We start from the raw sequence: 15,177 nt of genomic DNA, 5'->3' as shown, positions 1-15,177 counted from the left end.
CCCCCACCACCGCGTTTGTTTTTTATTCTGTAACTCCCATGGTATAGGAGAAGTCCTTAAGTTCCTCAGGACAAAGACCTCGGCCGTCGTTCTATTTTGCTTCCTCGTTCACACACCTCGGAGGCTGTTGGACCTCCCAGGTCAAAGAGAAAACGGCACGGCCCCTTTAAAGGAGCCCTAGAAGACCTGAGCCCGGGGTTCAACCAAGCGGCGGAGCAGGGGCGAAGCGCGGGGGACCCGGGCTTCCCACGCAGCCGGGGACGCCCTGCGTCACGGCGCCCGCAGCCAATCAGGATGGAGCTTGGCCGCACGCATTACTAGGGCGACGGGTCGGACGCTTCCTCGCTTAGGGATGAATTAGCGGCGGGTTCTGGCCTGAGGTTCGCCACCCCCCCATCCCGGGTCCCAGAGTCCCCAGCCCTGGCACGTGTCCCCCGCCTCCTCGCGAGGCGTCCCCTGCGCGTCACAGGTGAGAGCCCGGAACTGTCAGGTGGGGGTTGCGGCGGGGGAAAATGGCGGCGACGGCTGTGGAATCGCCAAGGTGGGCGAGTGGGCGCTGCAGCCCGTGCTCTGCTCCTGCCGCCCCGGTGACGGTCAGTGGCCGAGAATTGGGGTCTCGACGCGGGCGGTGGGGTTGCTGACACGGGTGACAGGAGGCGCGGGTGAGGGACTCAGAGACTGGCGGAGGCGTCGCAGCCCCTGTGGCTGCACTAATAGGCGCGCAGAGAGCGAGGTGGCCTGGGTCAGGAGGACGAGGTGCACTGTCAGGCTTCACGGAAAGAATGTTGGGACTTTGCTGCACAAACCTCGGCGGCTCTGGAAGCTGCGGGATCCTGGAACACCACCTCAGCCCTGCCCCAGTTCAATCCCATGTGCAAGAATGTCCCAAGTGGCTGCCACGTGCAAGGATTGGACGAGGGCCTTTGAGGGCAAGGGTTGTTGTTGCCTTATCTCTGTGTCTTGGGGTCAGAGGTGGGTTCAGGAAAAGAAAGATAAGCTGTCGCCGGGTCTGATGTCAGGTCTGATCTCAGAGGTGCATCTCAGCATCTAATTGTCCATTTTAAAACAAGCAATAAAAAAAGAAGGCACATAGTTATAGTTATGGAGCCATTTTGCTTTCTGGGTCTTGGCATGATTGAGGTTCTCCAGAATCATTGCCTCGGTCTTTGAAACTCATTAACTGTGTTCAGTGTGCACTGTTGACTCTACATAAGCCAAGGGGTTGAGATTCAGTTTAAGTGCAGGGGAAATATTGAAGATAAAAGTTGGTGAGGGAATTACTAAGATAAACTATTCACGTTCCTTACTTGAGCAGAGAAATGTCATGCCATGAACTAATTGGGTTAATTTTTTTTCATAAACTGTCTTGATTTGAAAGTCCTTTTTGCACAACTTGTATATTTTTGAGTTAATGAAAGGAGATTATTCGTTTTATTTTTCTTTAGTGTTGGTTGTTACATTGCACTGTGTGATGGATGAATGTAATGTTAAGTGACTCTTCTGTTAGGTACTCCATTAGGCATGACTTTGTAGAGTAACTTGTTCTGTTACTGAGCAAGCACAATGGCACTTTGTCTTTTGAGTTCGCAAGAGCTGCTGTCTGTCTCCACAGTGCCCATTGTGTGTTGGGCACTGTGAAAGAGAGGTGTCTTCTACCTTTTAATTTAAGCAAATGGTAGGATTGATCAGTTTCTACTAAGCCTGAGGCTTGCAGCTGCTGACAGCCCGAAGAGAATAGTGTTGGGGCAGAAACATCTCAAGTTAGAGACTAGCTTGGGCAAGCAACTTAGGGACTTAGTGAGACCCTGTCTCAGAATTAAAAAGAAAACGTTAAAGGATAGGAGGTGTAGCTCAGAGCAAAGGCCTTGGGTTCAGTTCTCCTTGTGGATTGGCCAGGATGCCTTCACACTGGATATATGGAGATTTGGTCAGTTTGATTTGGGGTTGATGTTATGTGTGGTTGTATTCAAGAATCCTTTAGAGATTTCAGTGGTAACAAACAGCCCTCTCTGACATGCATGCCTTAGATTTGCCACCACTAACTTAAGGTAATCATACAACTTTTTGGAAGGGGGTGGCCTTATCTCTGAAATGGGGATAAGTTTTCTTGTTCAGTCTCATGGCCCTGTTGTGTGGGTGGGGGAGTATATGTAAAAGGATTTTAAAAAACTAAAAACATAATGATAATAGTTGGCATTGATTACTATGTACTTACTCACCCAGGCACTGTCAGTGACCTTGTATGTGTATGCTAACTCAGATACTTATCAGCACTGTAAAGTGAGTACTTTTATCATTTATGTTTGACAACTGAGGAAACTGAGACAAACTAATATTTAATTTGTTCCAAATCACATAGTTAGTATTGTGATTCCAGTTTGCATTCTTAACCACTGTGTGTACTGTTTCTCTATACACATAGTGAATATGTGATGTGTTACGGGGAAATATGTGAACAAAAGTTTCAAGGGAGGGTTTTATGAACTTTTAGTCATATAAATCATAATTGTGATGCATTATATTGGCATCTGGTAGCAGTTGCTATAGTGATAACAATTCCTTTCCTTAAATGATATATTTGTCAAACATAGAAAAGTCTTTTAAAATCAAAGACTTGTGACTAATTTCTACCAGGAAGCACAAATCAATAAGTAAGATTTTAGTCTTGATTAAATTCTTTGGAAGAATAATTTGTAGGGTGACTTTTAAAAGAAAACTTGCTTTAGTCAGGTTCATTACTTTGACATACTATTTTTCCAGTGTTTATTTATAGAAGAAAGATGACATGAATAAAAGGGGCTGGGACCTTTGTATCTTTCATGGAACCTTGTAAGAATCATCTTGCCAAGTCTTTGGGATACAAATATTGATTGCTGATTAATTCATGGGAAGTTCAAGGAGACCAGAAGGTTTAAAGACCAGTGAGTGAGAGGAATAAATAAATGATTAACTAATTCAGCAGGCTAAGAACTCACATAGTTGTGGGCTGAGGGAGCACAAGAAGGGCACTGTTGCTTTGGCTGGGGTGGACCTGGCCAGGAGAGGAAGGGAGCTGACCAGAGGGTAAAGGAGAAAGGGCAGGAGTGGGAGGAAGCAGTGTGAAGCCAGGATGAATGAGAGTGCTTAAGTGTCCTGGGATCAGACCAGAGCTGGAGGCAGTGCTGGGAGAGAAGCCAGGACAGGTTGGGGCCGGCTTGTGACTTCTTAGCTGAGAGAGTGACTTTATCATGTGGCCAGTGGGGACTAAAGTGATTATTAATGTTAGTGAAATGAAATAGCGCAGTCAACTTTCTGTTCTTGATAGGTGACTTTGGAGAGAGGATGAAAACAGTGTCAAGACCAGTTAAGCAGAGTTTCCTCTGAGTTGGGGGAGAGAATGAGCCAGTGGGGGCAGAGCAGAGTTCAGATCGCATACGTTTTCAAAGACAGTGTCAGGTGTTAGAGGTTGACTTTTAGGGGGGAACCCAACACTTGCTGGTAGAAGAGAGAGGAGTAAAGTTTGTTTGGTAACTATATGGTTGTTCATTGGAGATTTTTAGGAAAAAGACAAGAATTAGGATTCTTTGAGGCTGGACTTAAAGGGAGTGGGAAGAATCTAAGGGAAGCTTGGAGGAACATGGTATAATGATGGGAATTAGAAAAAATTGCATTAGGTTCTTAGTGTATTTGTACAGAAGTGACTTTGTTTATTTTTTTGTTATTTAATTATGTTTGGTTTTTTTGAGATTTTTGTTTTTTTGAGTCAGGGTCTTGCTATGCATTTCAAGCTGGCTTTGAACTCACTATGTAGCTCAGGCCTGCCTCAAACTCATGGCAATCCTGCTGCCTCAGCCTCTTGAGTGCTAGGATTACAGGTGTGCGCCACCAGGCCCAGCCAAAAGTGATTTTAATAGGGGAGTAATAACTGATGAATTCTCTAGTTGTAAAACCAGTCAGCAAACATTTGTAACGTTAGAGTTACCCTGTAGTGTAAGTCAGGATGCAAGGTGAAAGTTCAAACATTGCCAAAGATGCAGGATTTCATGAATTCTGAGCATGATGGGAACCATACAAACCAGAAGCACAAATCAATTAACTAGTGATTAGAGATCAGAGGTACTTAAAACAAACTCAGAAAGCAATGACCTTAAAAGTGATCCATAAATTTGCTTTCAGTTTAACCAAAAGTAGGAACTGCCTTCATCCAGAGTTGCTACTAGGTGAATGAAGAGCAACATAGAGACTTGAAGAAGGAATTTGCAGTTTATTATTGACCACGAACTCACACCCAAGAATGTATGTAGGGTGAATGTAGAGAGTGTGTTTGTGTGTGTGTGTGTGTGTGTGTGTGTGTGTGTGTGTAAACTCACTAAACAAGTGAATTTCATTAAAAAATGCGTGGAAGTCCTGAAAAGTCACTTTGTAATAGTGGTTCTAGGGTGAGCCACTCACTCTCCTCCTTGTGGGGAGAAGATTTCTGACACTCACAACTTAAGGGAGGAGAGGTTTGTTTTGGCTCCACTTAGGAATTTCAGTTCTTGCACCATAAGGGATATAGTGAAAAGGTTTCCACTGAGGAGAAGCCGCTTGTGTCATGTCAGACAGGAGGCAGAAAGTGGAGAGAGGCACCTGGAAGAGAGAGGTACCTTTCTGGGTCACATGGCTCTTCTAACCAGACCCTAGCTAATAATAGCAAGCCAGCTATTACGCCCCTGTAATCTGATCCCCTTCTAAACACTTGGGGCTTTGGGGGCCATTTCAGGTCTAAACCACAGCTGCAGATATGCACATAAGGAGATACTTAACAGTATTTGTTGAGATAGTGTACTAGTGTACACCTTCCAGAATGGCTGTAATTAACGCACGGTCAGTGCCAGTGTTGACATGGCTATAGATAGGTAAACTGGGTCTCAAGTATTGTTGGAAGAGTATAAAATGATATGGTCACTCAGCAAACAGTGGCTGTGTCTACTTCTGTCTTTTCCATTCTTGGACATTTGTTGCTAAGAGAACGGAATGTTTCTAAGAGGAAAAGTACATATATCTACTAAAAAAGCGTGTAAAAGAACATTTATTCACCTTTATAATAACACCAAGTTGGATACAACTTGAACTTACATCAGCAGTAGAAAGACTTAGTAAATTATGTTTATAAACTGAAACACTACAAAAGCAATAAGAGAATGAGCTAAAGTATATACAGCAACGTGTATGATCACGCAGGTAGAATAAAGCAGACATGAGATTACATACTGCGGACTGCCATTTAAGTGAAGTTCAAAGACTTATAATTACTTCCTGATGATGGGATGCAGAATACTGATAGTAGGACTGTGTGTAATCTCAGCTACTCGGGAAGCTGGGGCAAGAGGATTGGTCGACTTGGTGAGACCTTCTTTGACAGTGTAAAAAAGAGGAGGATTGTCACTCAACGTGTAGAGTATTTCCCTCGTCTCAGAATGATACCCCCTTCCTAGTCATTACCACCAGTACAAACACCCGAGGTAATCAGTGCTCCTAATTAGGACTGGGATTGTAGATTAGTCTTTGCCTAGCATGTGGGGCACCCTGGATCCAACCCCCAGTATTGCCAAAGTAGTTAGAAAAGTGGTTACCCCAGAGTGCTGGGGTGTGAGGGAATCTTCAGCAGTGCTGGAAGTACTCTGTATTCAGGGATTTATATATGTATATTTAAAACTTTAAGTTGTACACCTAAGAGTTATGCATTTTAGCATATATACATTGTACCTGTATAAAAAGGTGCTAATAAGCATATGGCACTGCTAGATCACTTGACTCACTGAGGAAACCAGGAGGGATGATGAGCAGCACTTTAAAATAATTTGAAGAGTTTGTGAGGCTTCAGGAGAAAAGATGATGAAGTCTAGATTTTTCCTCCTCCTCCTCCTCCTCTTCCTCTTCCTCTTCCTCCTCCTCTTCTTAACAAATCCATTTTATTTCAAGGAGAAAAAGAATAAAAACTAAAAATTTCAAAACATGACAATCCGGGTAAATCTAGATTTTTAAAAAAAATGACCCTGATTCAGCTGCCTTGTAAAAGGCAAATGTGATATCAAAGCCATCATATTGTGCCGTTTTACAAAATGTTTACAAAATGATGTCACAGTCCTTCCATCATTTATTAGTATGACATATGATAAATTACGAGGTTGATTATTTTTATCTCACAGTTTTGGAAAATTCTAATAACCTTTTCATCATTCTAAATTGTAGTCCTCATCAATAAAAATTGTTGTGTGGCTTTTCCCCCGCTCCACTGATTGCTCCTGGATAATCAGGACAGACTGCAGTTCCTTTGGCTGCAAGGTTTTAGATGCAGTAATGGCTAAGAAAAGCCACTTGTGAGACAGTGCAGTAATGTGGGTGAGGTATTACTCACAAACAGACCTCCCTGGGTAACGGCGGTGGGACAGTGGGGCACTGCTGTAATAACTGGAGGCAGGTGGGAAGGACGCCGTGGGGCGGCCAGCACTGGGTGCTAACAGGAGGACAGTGGGGCCCTGCTGTAATAACTGGAGGCAGGTGGGAAGGACGCCGTGGGGCAGCCAGCACTGGGTGCTAACAGGAGGACAGTGGGGCCCTGCTGTAATAACTGGAGGCAGGTGGGAAGGACGCCGTGGGGCAGCCAGCACTGGGTGCTAACAGGAGGACAGTGGGGCCCTGCTGTAATAACTGGAGGAAGGTGGAGAGGACGCCGTGGGGCGGCCAGCACTGGGTGCTAACAGGAGGACAGTGGGGCCCTGCTGTAATAACTGGAGGCAGGTGGGAAGGACTCCGTGGGGCGGCCAGCACTGGGTGCTAACAGGAGGACAGTGGAGCCCTGCTGTAATAACTGGGGGCAGGTGGGAAGGACGCCGTGGGGCGGCCAGGACTGGGTGCTAACAGGAGGACAGTGGGGCCCTGCTGTAATAACTGGGGGCAGGTGGGAAGGACGCCGTGGGGCGGCCAGCACTGGGTGCTAACAGGAGGACAGTGGGGCCCTGCTGTAATAACTGGGGGCAGGTGGGAAGGACGCCGTGGGGCGGCCAGCACTGGGTGCTAACAGGAGGACAGTGGGGCCCTGCTGTAATAACTGGGGGCAGGTGGGAAGGACGCTGTGGGGCGGCCAGCACTGGGTGCTAACAGGAGGACAGTGGGGCCCTGCTGTAATAACTGGGGGCAGGTGGGAAGGACGCCGTGGGGCGGCCAGCACTGGGTGCTAACAGGAGGACAGTGGGGCCCTGCTGTAATAACTGGAGGCAGGTGGGAAGGACGCCGTGGGGCGGCCAGCACTGGGTGCTAACAGGAGGACAGTGGGGCCCTGCTGTAATAACTGGAGGAAGGTGGAGAGGACGCCGTGGGGCGGCCAGCACTGGGTGCTAACAGGAGGACAGTGGGGCCCTGCTGTAATAACTGGAGGCAGGTGGGAAGGACGCCGTGGGGCAGCCAGCACTGGGTGCTAACAGGAGGACAGTGGGGCCCTGCTGTAATAACTGGAGGCAGGTGGGAAGGACGCCGTGGGGCAGCCAGCACTGGGTGCTAACAGGAGGACAGTGGGGCCCTGCTGTAATAACTGGAGGCAGGTGGGAAGGACGCCGTGGGGCGGCCAGCACTGGGTGCTAACAGGAGGACAGTGGAGCCCTGCTGTAATAACTGGAGGAAGGTGGAGAGGACGCCGTGGGGCGGCCAGCACTGGGTGCTAACAGGAGGACAGTGGGGCCCTGCTGTAATAACTGGAGGCAGGTGGGAAGGACGCCGTGGGGCAGCCAGCACTGGGTGCTAACAGGAGGACAGTGGGGCCCTGCTGTAATAACTGGAGGAAAGTGGAGAGGACGCTGTGGGGCGGCCAGCACTGGGTGCTAACAGGAGGACAGTGGGGCCCTGCTGTAATAACTGGAGGCAGGTGGGAAGGACGCCGTGGGGCGGCCAGCACTGGGTGCTAACAGGAGGACAGTGGGGCCCTGCTGTAATAACTGGAGGCAGGTGGGAAGGACGCCGTGGGGCGGCCAGCACTGGGTGCTAACAGGAGGACAGTGGGGCCCTGCTGTAATAACTGGAGGAAGGTGGAGAGGACGCCGTGGGGCGGCCAGCACTGGGTGCTAACAGGAGGACAGTGGGGCCCTGCTGTAATAACTGGAGGAAGGTGGAGAGGACGCCGTGGGGCAGCCAGCACTGGGTGCTAACAGGAGGACAGTGGGGCCCTGCTGTAATAACTGGAGGAAGGTGGAGAGGACGCTGTGGGGCGGCCAGCACTGTGTGCTAACAGGAGGACAGTGGGGCCCTGCTGTAATAACTGGAGGCAGGTGGGAAGGACGCCGTGGGGCGGCCAGCACTGGGTGCTAACAGGAGGACAGTGGGGCCCTGCTGTAATAACTGGAGGCAGGTGGGAAGGACGCCGTGGGGCAGCCAGCACTGGGTGCTAACAGGAGGACAGTGGGGCCCTGCTGTAATAACTGGAGGCAGGTGGGAAGGACGCCGTGGGGCGGCCAGCACTGGGTGCTAACAGGAGGACAGTGGGGCCCTGCTGTAATAACTGGAGGAAGGTGGAGAGGACGCCGTGGGGCGGCCAGCACTGGGTGCTAACAGGAGGACAGTGGGGCCCTGCTGTAATAACTGGAGGCAGGTGGGAAGGACGCCGTGGGGCAGCCAGCACTGGGTGCTAACAGGAGGACAGTGGGGCCCTGCTGTAATAACTGGAGGAAGGTGGAGAGGACGCCGTGGGGCGGCCAGCACTGGGTGCTAACAGGAGGACAGTGGGGCCCTGCTGTAATAACTGGAGGCAGGTGGGAAGGACGCCGTGGGGCAGCCAGCACTGGGTGCTAACAGGAGGACAGTGGGGCCCTGCTGTAATAACTGGAGGCAGGTGGAGAGGACGCCGTGGGGCGGCCAGCACTGGGTGCTAACAGGAGGACAGTGGGGCCCTGCTGTAATAACTGGAGGAAGGTGGAGAGGACGCCATGGGGCGGCCAGCACTGGGTGCTAACAGGAGGACAGTGGGGCCCTGCTGTAATAACTGGAGGCAGGTGGGAAGGACGCCGTGGGGCAGCCAGCACTGGGTGCTAACAGGAGGACAGTGGGGCCCTGCTGTAATAACTGGAGGCAGGTGGAGAGGACGCCGTGAGGCGGCCAGCACTGGGTGCTAACAGGAGGACAGTGGGGCCCTGCTGTAATAACTGGAGGCAGGTGGAGAGGACGCCGTGGGGCGGCCAGCACTGGGTGCTAACAGGAGGACAGTGAGGCCCTGCTGTAATAACTGGAGGCAGGTGGGAAGGACGCCGTGGGGCAGCCAGCACTGGGTGCTAACAGGAGGACAGTGGGGCCCTGCTGTAATAACTGGAGGCAGGTGGGAAGGACGCCGTGGGGCGGCCAGCACTGGGTGCTAACAGGAGGACAGTGAGGCCCTGCTGTAATAACTGGAGGCAGGTGGGAAGGACGCCGTGGGGCAGCCAGCACTGGGTGCTAACAGGAGGACAGTGGGGCCCTGCTGTAATAACTGGAGGCAGGTGGGAAGGACGCCGTGGGGCGGCCAGCACTGGGTGCTAACAGGAGGACAGTGGGGCCCTGCTGTAATAACTGGAGGAAGGTGGAGAGGACGCCGTGGGGCGGCCAGCACTGGGTGCTAACAGGAGGACAGTGGGGCCCTGCTGTAATAACTGGAGGCAGGTGGGAAGGACGCCGTGGGGCGGCCAGCACTGGGTGCTAACAGGAGGACAGTGGGGCCCTGCTGTAATAACTGGAGGCAGGTGGAGAGGACGCCGTGAGGCGGCCAGCACTGGGTGCTAACAGGAGGACAGTGGGGCCCTGCTGTAATAACTGGAGGCAGGTGGAGAGGACGCCGTGGGGCGGCCAGCACTGGGTGCTAACAGGAGGACAGTGAGGCCCTGCTGTAATAACTGGAGGCAGGTGGGAAGGACGCCGTGGGGCAGCCAGCACTGGGTGCTAACAGGAGGACAGTGGGGCCCTGCTGTAATAACTGGAGGCAGGTGGGAAGGACGCCGTGGGGCGGCCAGCACTGGGTGCTAACAGGAGGACAGTGGGGCCCTGCTGTAATAACTGGAGGAAGGTGGAGAGGACGCCGTGGGGCGGCCAGCACTGGGTGCTAACAGGAGGACAGTGGGGCCCTGCTGTAATAACTGGAGGCAGGTGGGAAGGACGCCGTGGGGCGGCCAGCACTGGGTTCTAACAGGAGGACAGTGGGGCCCTGCTGTAATAACTGGAGGCAGGTGGGAAGGACGCCGTGGGGCGGCCAGCACTGGGTGCTAACAGGAGGACAGTGGGGCCCTGCTGTAATAACTGGAGGAAGGTGGAGAGGACGCCGTGGGGCGGCCAGCACTGGGTGCTAACAGGAGGACAGTGGGGCCCTGCTGTAATAACTGGAGGCAGGTAGGAAGGACGCCGTGGGGCGGCCAGCACTGGGTGCTAACAGGAGGACAGTGGGGCCCTGCTGTAATAACTGGAGGCAGGTGGGAAGGACGCCGTGGGGCAGCCAGCACTGGGTGCTAACAGGAGGACAGTGGGGCCCTGCTGTAATAACTGGAGGCAGGTGGGAAGGACGCCGTGGGGCGGCCAGCACTGGGTGCTAACAGGAGGACAGTGGGGCCCTGCTGTAATAACTGGAGGAAGGTGGAGAGGACGCCGTGGGGCGGCCAGCACTGGGTGCTAACAGGAGGACAGTGGGGCCCTGCTGTAATAACTGGAGGCAGGTGGGAAGGACACCGTGGGGCAGCCAGCACTGGGTGCTAACAGGAGGACAGTGGGGCCCTGCTGTAATAACTGGAGGCAGGTGGGAAGGACGCCGTGGGGCAGCCAGCACTGGGTGCTAACAGGAGGACAGTGGGGCCCTGCTGTAATAACTGGAGGAAGGTGGAGAGGACGCCGTGGGGCGGCCAGCACTGGGTGCTAACAGGAGGACAGTGGGGCCCTGCTGTAATAACTGGAGGCAGGTGGGAAGGACACCGTGGGGCAGCCAGCACTGGGTGCTAACAGGAGGACAGTGGGGCCCTGCTGTAATAACTGGAGGCAGGTGGGAAGGACGCCGTGGGGCGGCCAGCACTGGGTGCTAACAGGAGGATAGTGGGGCCCTGCTGTAATAACTGGAGGAAGGTGGAGAGGACGCCGTGGGGCGGCCAGCACTGGGTGCTAACAGGAGGACAGTGGGGCCCTGCTGTAATAACTGGAGGAAGGTGGAGAGGACGCCGTGGGGCGGCCAGCACTGGGTGCTAACAGGAGGACAGTGGGGCCCTGCTGTAATAACTGGAGGCAGGTGGGAAGGACGCCGTGGGGCGGCCAGCACTGGGTGCTAACAGGAGGACAGTGGGGCCCTGCTGTAATAACTGGAGGCAGGTGGGAAGGACGCCGTGGGGCAGCCAGCACTGGGTGCTAACAGGAGGACAGTGGGGCCCTGCTGTAATAACTGGAGGAAGGTGGAGGGGACGCCGTGGGGCGGCCAGCACTGGGTGCTAACAGGAGGACAGTGGGGCCCTGCTGTAATAACTGGAGGCAGGTGGAGAGGACGCCGTGGGGCGGCCAGCACTGGGTGCTAACAGGAGGACAGTGGGGCCCTGCTGTAATAACTGGAGGAAGGTGGAGGGGACGCCGTGGGGCAGCCAGCACTGGGTGCTAACAGGAGGACAGTGGGGCCCTGCTGTAATAACTGGAGGCAGGTGGAGAGGACGCCGTGGGGCGGCCAGCACTGGGTGCTAACAGGAGGACAGTGGGGCCCTGCTGTAATAACTGGAGGAAGGTGGAGAGGACGCCGTGGGGCGGCCAGCACTGGGTGCTAACAGGAGGACAGTTGGGCCCTGCTGTAATAACTGGGGGCAGGTGGGAAGGACGCCGTGGGGCGGCCAGCACTGGGTGCTAACAGGAGGACAGTGGGGCCCTGCTGTAATAACTGGAGGCAGGTGGGAAGGACGCCGTGGGGCGGCCAGCACTGGGTGCTAACAGGAGGACAGTGGGGCCCTGCTGTAATAACTGGAGGCAGGTGGGAAGGACGCCGTGGGGCGGCCAGCACTGGGTGCTAACAGTAGATGCTGAGCCCCTCTCACAGTCATGGTTGAGGTTTCCCGAGAACTTGTTCACCGGACTGGGGGTGCAGCTTCGTGGTAGAGCACTTGCCTAACATGTGAGGCCCTAGTTTTGACCCCTAGCACTGTACACAAAACCAAAAAAGTCACAAAATGTAACTCAATCGTTCCTCAGAAAGTGGCTTACTGTTTTAGGGGTGCAGATAAAGGGAATTATGATTCTACTCTTAGCTTTCCAGCAGAAGAGATCACATTCCTTTTACATCTGTAAGTGTAGTTAGTTCCCTTGGAAGAACCTATGGATAGCACGTTGGTGAGCTGGGGTCTGGCAGTAGCCTCACAAGAAAGATGGGAATCACTGAATAATGAAGGAAGACGACAAAGGATTGGTATCAGTCTACTTAATGGGTATTAAGAATATTGATATGAACATTCATGTACAGATTTTGTGTAGATGTAGATTTTCATTGGAATTGTTGGGCCTGCCAGACTGTTTTCAAAATGACTATGTGAGCCGGGCATGGTGTCACATGCCTGTAATCCCAGCACTTGGGAGGCTGAGGCAGCATCCTCAGCATCCTTGGGAGGCTGAGGCAGGAGGATCACAGTGAGGTCAAGACCAGCCTTGGCTACAAAGTGAGTGCAAGCCCAGCCTGGACTATGCAGTGAGCCCTTGTCTGCAAAAGACAGAACGACTGCGTGGTTTCCCTCTGCTACCAGCAGTGTCTGCAGTTCCCCACTTCTCCTTACCAGCACCTGTTATTTGTCTTTTTGGTTACTGTCATTCAAGACAAGTAATGGCTTTGTTGTGGGTGGAAAGTGACACTGTCACCAGACTGGGTCTGGAGCCCCTTAGGCTGAAATAAAGAACTTAACCCACTCTTTTCAAGTAAGTTTGCAGATTTGGTGACTTCTATCACAGAAAAAGAATTTTCACAGCATGTCAGTAAGAAGCAGCAAAGGCATTATTAGAGAAACAGGACACATTCAAGGATGGAGTGTGGGTGCTCAGAGGAATGAGAATGATGCATTTGGAACTGGGGATCTCTTACGTGTTAGGGTGGTGGAAATCTGGAATTTGGTCATCTGTACTCTCATCTAGTAGATGAGAGAAGGTGAGGTAAGTGGTCCATTCCTATGAGATGTTATAAAATCTGTCTATTCATAGGTGAAAGAAGACTAGTTTTTTTTTTAATCTCTGAAGATACATTTCCATTTTAGTATAATATAAATTTTTAATCAGTTGCATTTATCCAGTTACAAAATATTAAATGACATAGAGAAACCCTTATTTAAATTTGTTATCTTTTTTAATAAGCTGTCATTTAAGTGGAAGGTAATTATTTATTGATATATTTGATAATTTACTACTCTCTAATCTTTAATCATAATGTGACATTGTCTCAACTGTGTAATATCTAGGCATATCTATCATAATACAGTTGTATAACAATCCTAAACCTCAAAAAGTCCATTATCATGAACAACTTTAGTGTGGAGGCTACCATTATGATAAGATGTTTCTCTCAAATTCTGCTTCTTAAAAGGCCTGTACATTGGGGAAACTCAAATGTATTTAATATTTCACATGACTAGCAATAATTAGGGTCACAGCTATACAGAAATCTTTATATATATATATTTACTTAGTTTTTACTCTTAAGGCACAGTGTACATTTCTGTGAACAGGTTTATAGGTTATACATGCATGGACAAGAATTAAAGAACATCTTTATAGAGCTCTTATAAATTCAGGAAACAATGTTAATGACTGAATATACAAATGCATCTCATTTATACAATAACAAAATGCTTATTTAATCAGTGCCAATACATGTAGATTGTTTTAAATAGTGGGGCCAAATTTAAAGTGATGCCAAAATTTTTTTATCATTTTGTATGACTTAAATTTTAGATATATATTCTGTAAAAGAGAATACATTAATTTTTGAATATATTAAACTTACATAGTTTAACTTCATATAAACATAACTTTAAAGCTTATTTTGTTTTTTGATGTACCTCTAGTCTCATATATAGATTGAGTCATAGACAAAGGTCAATTTTCATTTAATGAATCATAAACTAATTATTGAAAATATTTTAGAAGTCAACTCTTAAACTCCGTTTTTAGTAACCAAAAGTCTAGCAGTGAAAAACACAGGAAACTATTTTAGTAAAATATAGAACCTTTGCTTTTTAATAAAGTTTTGTAAGGTTAGCCAAAAGCATTTTAATATCTTAAGAAAAACCTTATTGTTTTAGTCATGGAAGCTTGACCTTTTTAATTATAGCCAACTTAAATATATGTTAACAGTTGCTTTAGATGATTCATGAGAACTAAATCATTCAGCCCTATGTATGTGTGTATAGTGTATCTACGTATTTCTATCTTTTACCAGAGGAAGATTCTTTGTTACTGCACACAAATGACAGTAGTCATTGCATGTGTAAAACCAGTTTTTTTGGTATTATTTCAGTCGGCTGACATCAATGAAAATATGTTACCAACTTTAAAAATATCTTTATTTTTATCTTACTAACTCAGTGGTAAGCCATATGAACAAAAAAGTATTTGGGTTATGTTGTGAGTGTGTATTTATCTATAAAACAACTAAAGTCAAACATACACCTGAAAATTGACACACAGAAACATACAGCAACCCAGTCATATGTAAGCTTTATATGATAAAACTGTAATGCCTTTATTGGTAAGCTATTCTAGGCACCTTTCCTGTAGGTTAATTAACCAGTAAGAATCAGAAGGATGAGAAAAGAGCTTTGAAGTTTTGTCCTTTTACTCTGTAGTTCACCTTTAGAGAAAAATCGGCTTTTTAAAATCTTTTATCTTAAATTGGTCCCAAGTTTTTAAAGTTTAACCTAAAGGTGACCTTTTGGGGAAAGACATTGTAACTCCACAGGCATGGAAGATTTACTGCATGCCTTTACGGTGTCTGTTTTGTAAGGAGTTAAAGAAAAAAAAAGAAAAGGAGAGAAAAGTGTTCCTATTTGCAGATGACATGAAGGTTTGCATAAAAACTCCTAAGAGCTAACATCTCAAAAACCTTCTAGTTTTGGGAGTGAGTTCAACAAGGTAATAGGTCCAAATTAACATTTACAAATCAAGTATCTTTACCTTTGACCTAAAAAACCTATAGAGTGGTGAAGATTT

The 15,177-nt window shown here is 49.3% G+C and overlaps 1 protein-coding gene across 8 annotated transcripts in view; it reads left to right on the top strand.

Moving 5' to 3' along the window:
* The first annotated feature begins 310 nt into the window (after positions 1-310).
* Positions 311-15,177, top strand: part of Lclat1 (lysocardiolipin acyltransferase 1) — a 171,201-nt gene continuing 156,334 nt past the window's right edge. For 4 of the 8 annotated variants that reach the window (XM_063230340.1, XM_003473009.5, XM_063230338.1 and 1 more), the window contains exon 1: positions 311-469. The gene's annotated coding sequence lies outside the window, so the exon portion shown is untranslated. Of the gene's footprint in view, positions 470-492; positions 594-11,941; positions 11,963-15,177 lie in introns of those variants that run through there. The other 4 variants (XM_013155952.3, XM_023566335.2, XM_013155950.3 and 1 more) reach the window with 4 other exon arrangements.

The sequence above is a fragment of the Cavia porcellus genome, unplaced genomic scaffold (genome assembly GCF_034190915.1).
Source record: "Cavia porcellus strain 051 isolate PalLab524CR breed Dunkin Hartley unplaced genomic scaffold, mCavPor4.1 scaffold_1, whole genome shotgun sequence".
Classification (NCBI taxonomy): domain Eukaryota; kingdom Metazoa; phylum Chordata; class Mammalia; order Rodentia; family Caviidae; genus Cavia; species Cavia porcellus.
Note: the sequence above shows the minus strand (reverse complement) of the source record. Positions and strands in the feature narration are given on the sequence as shown.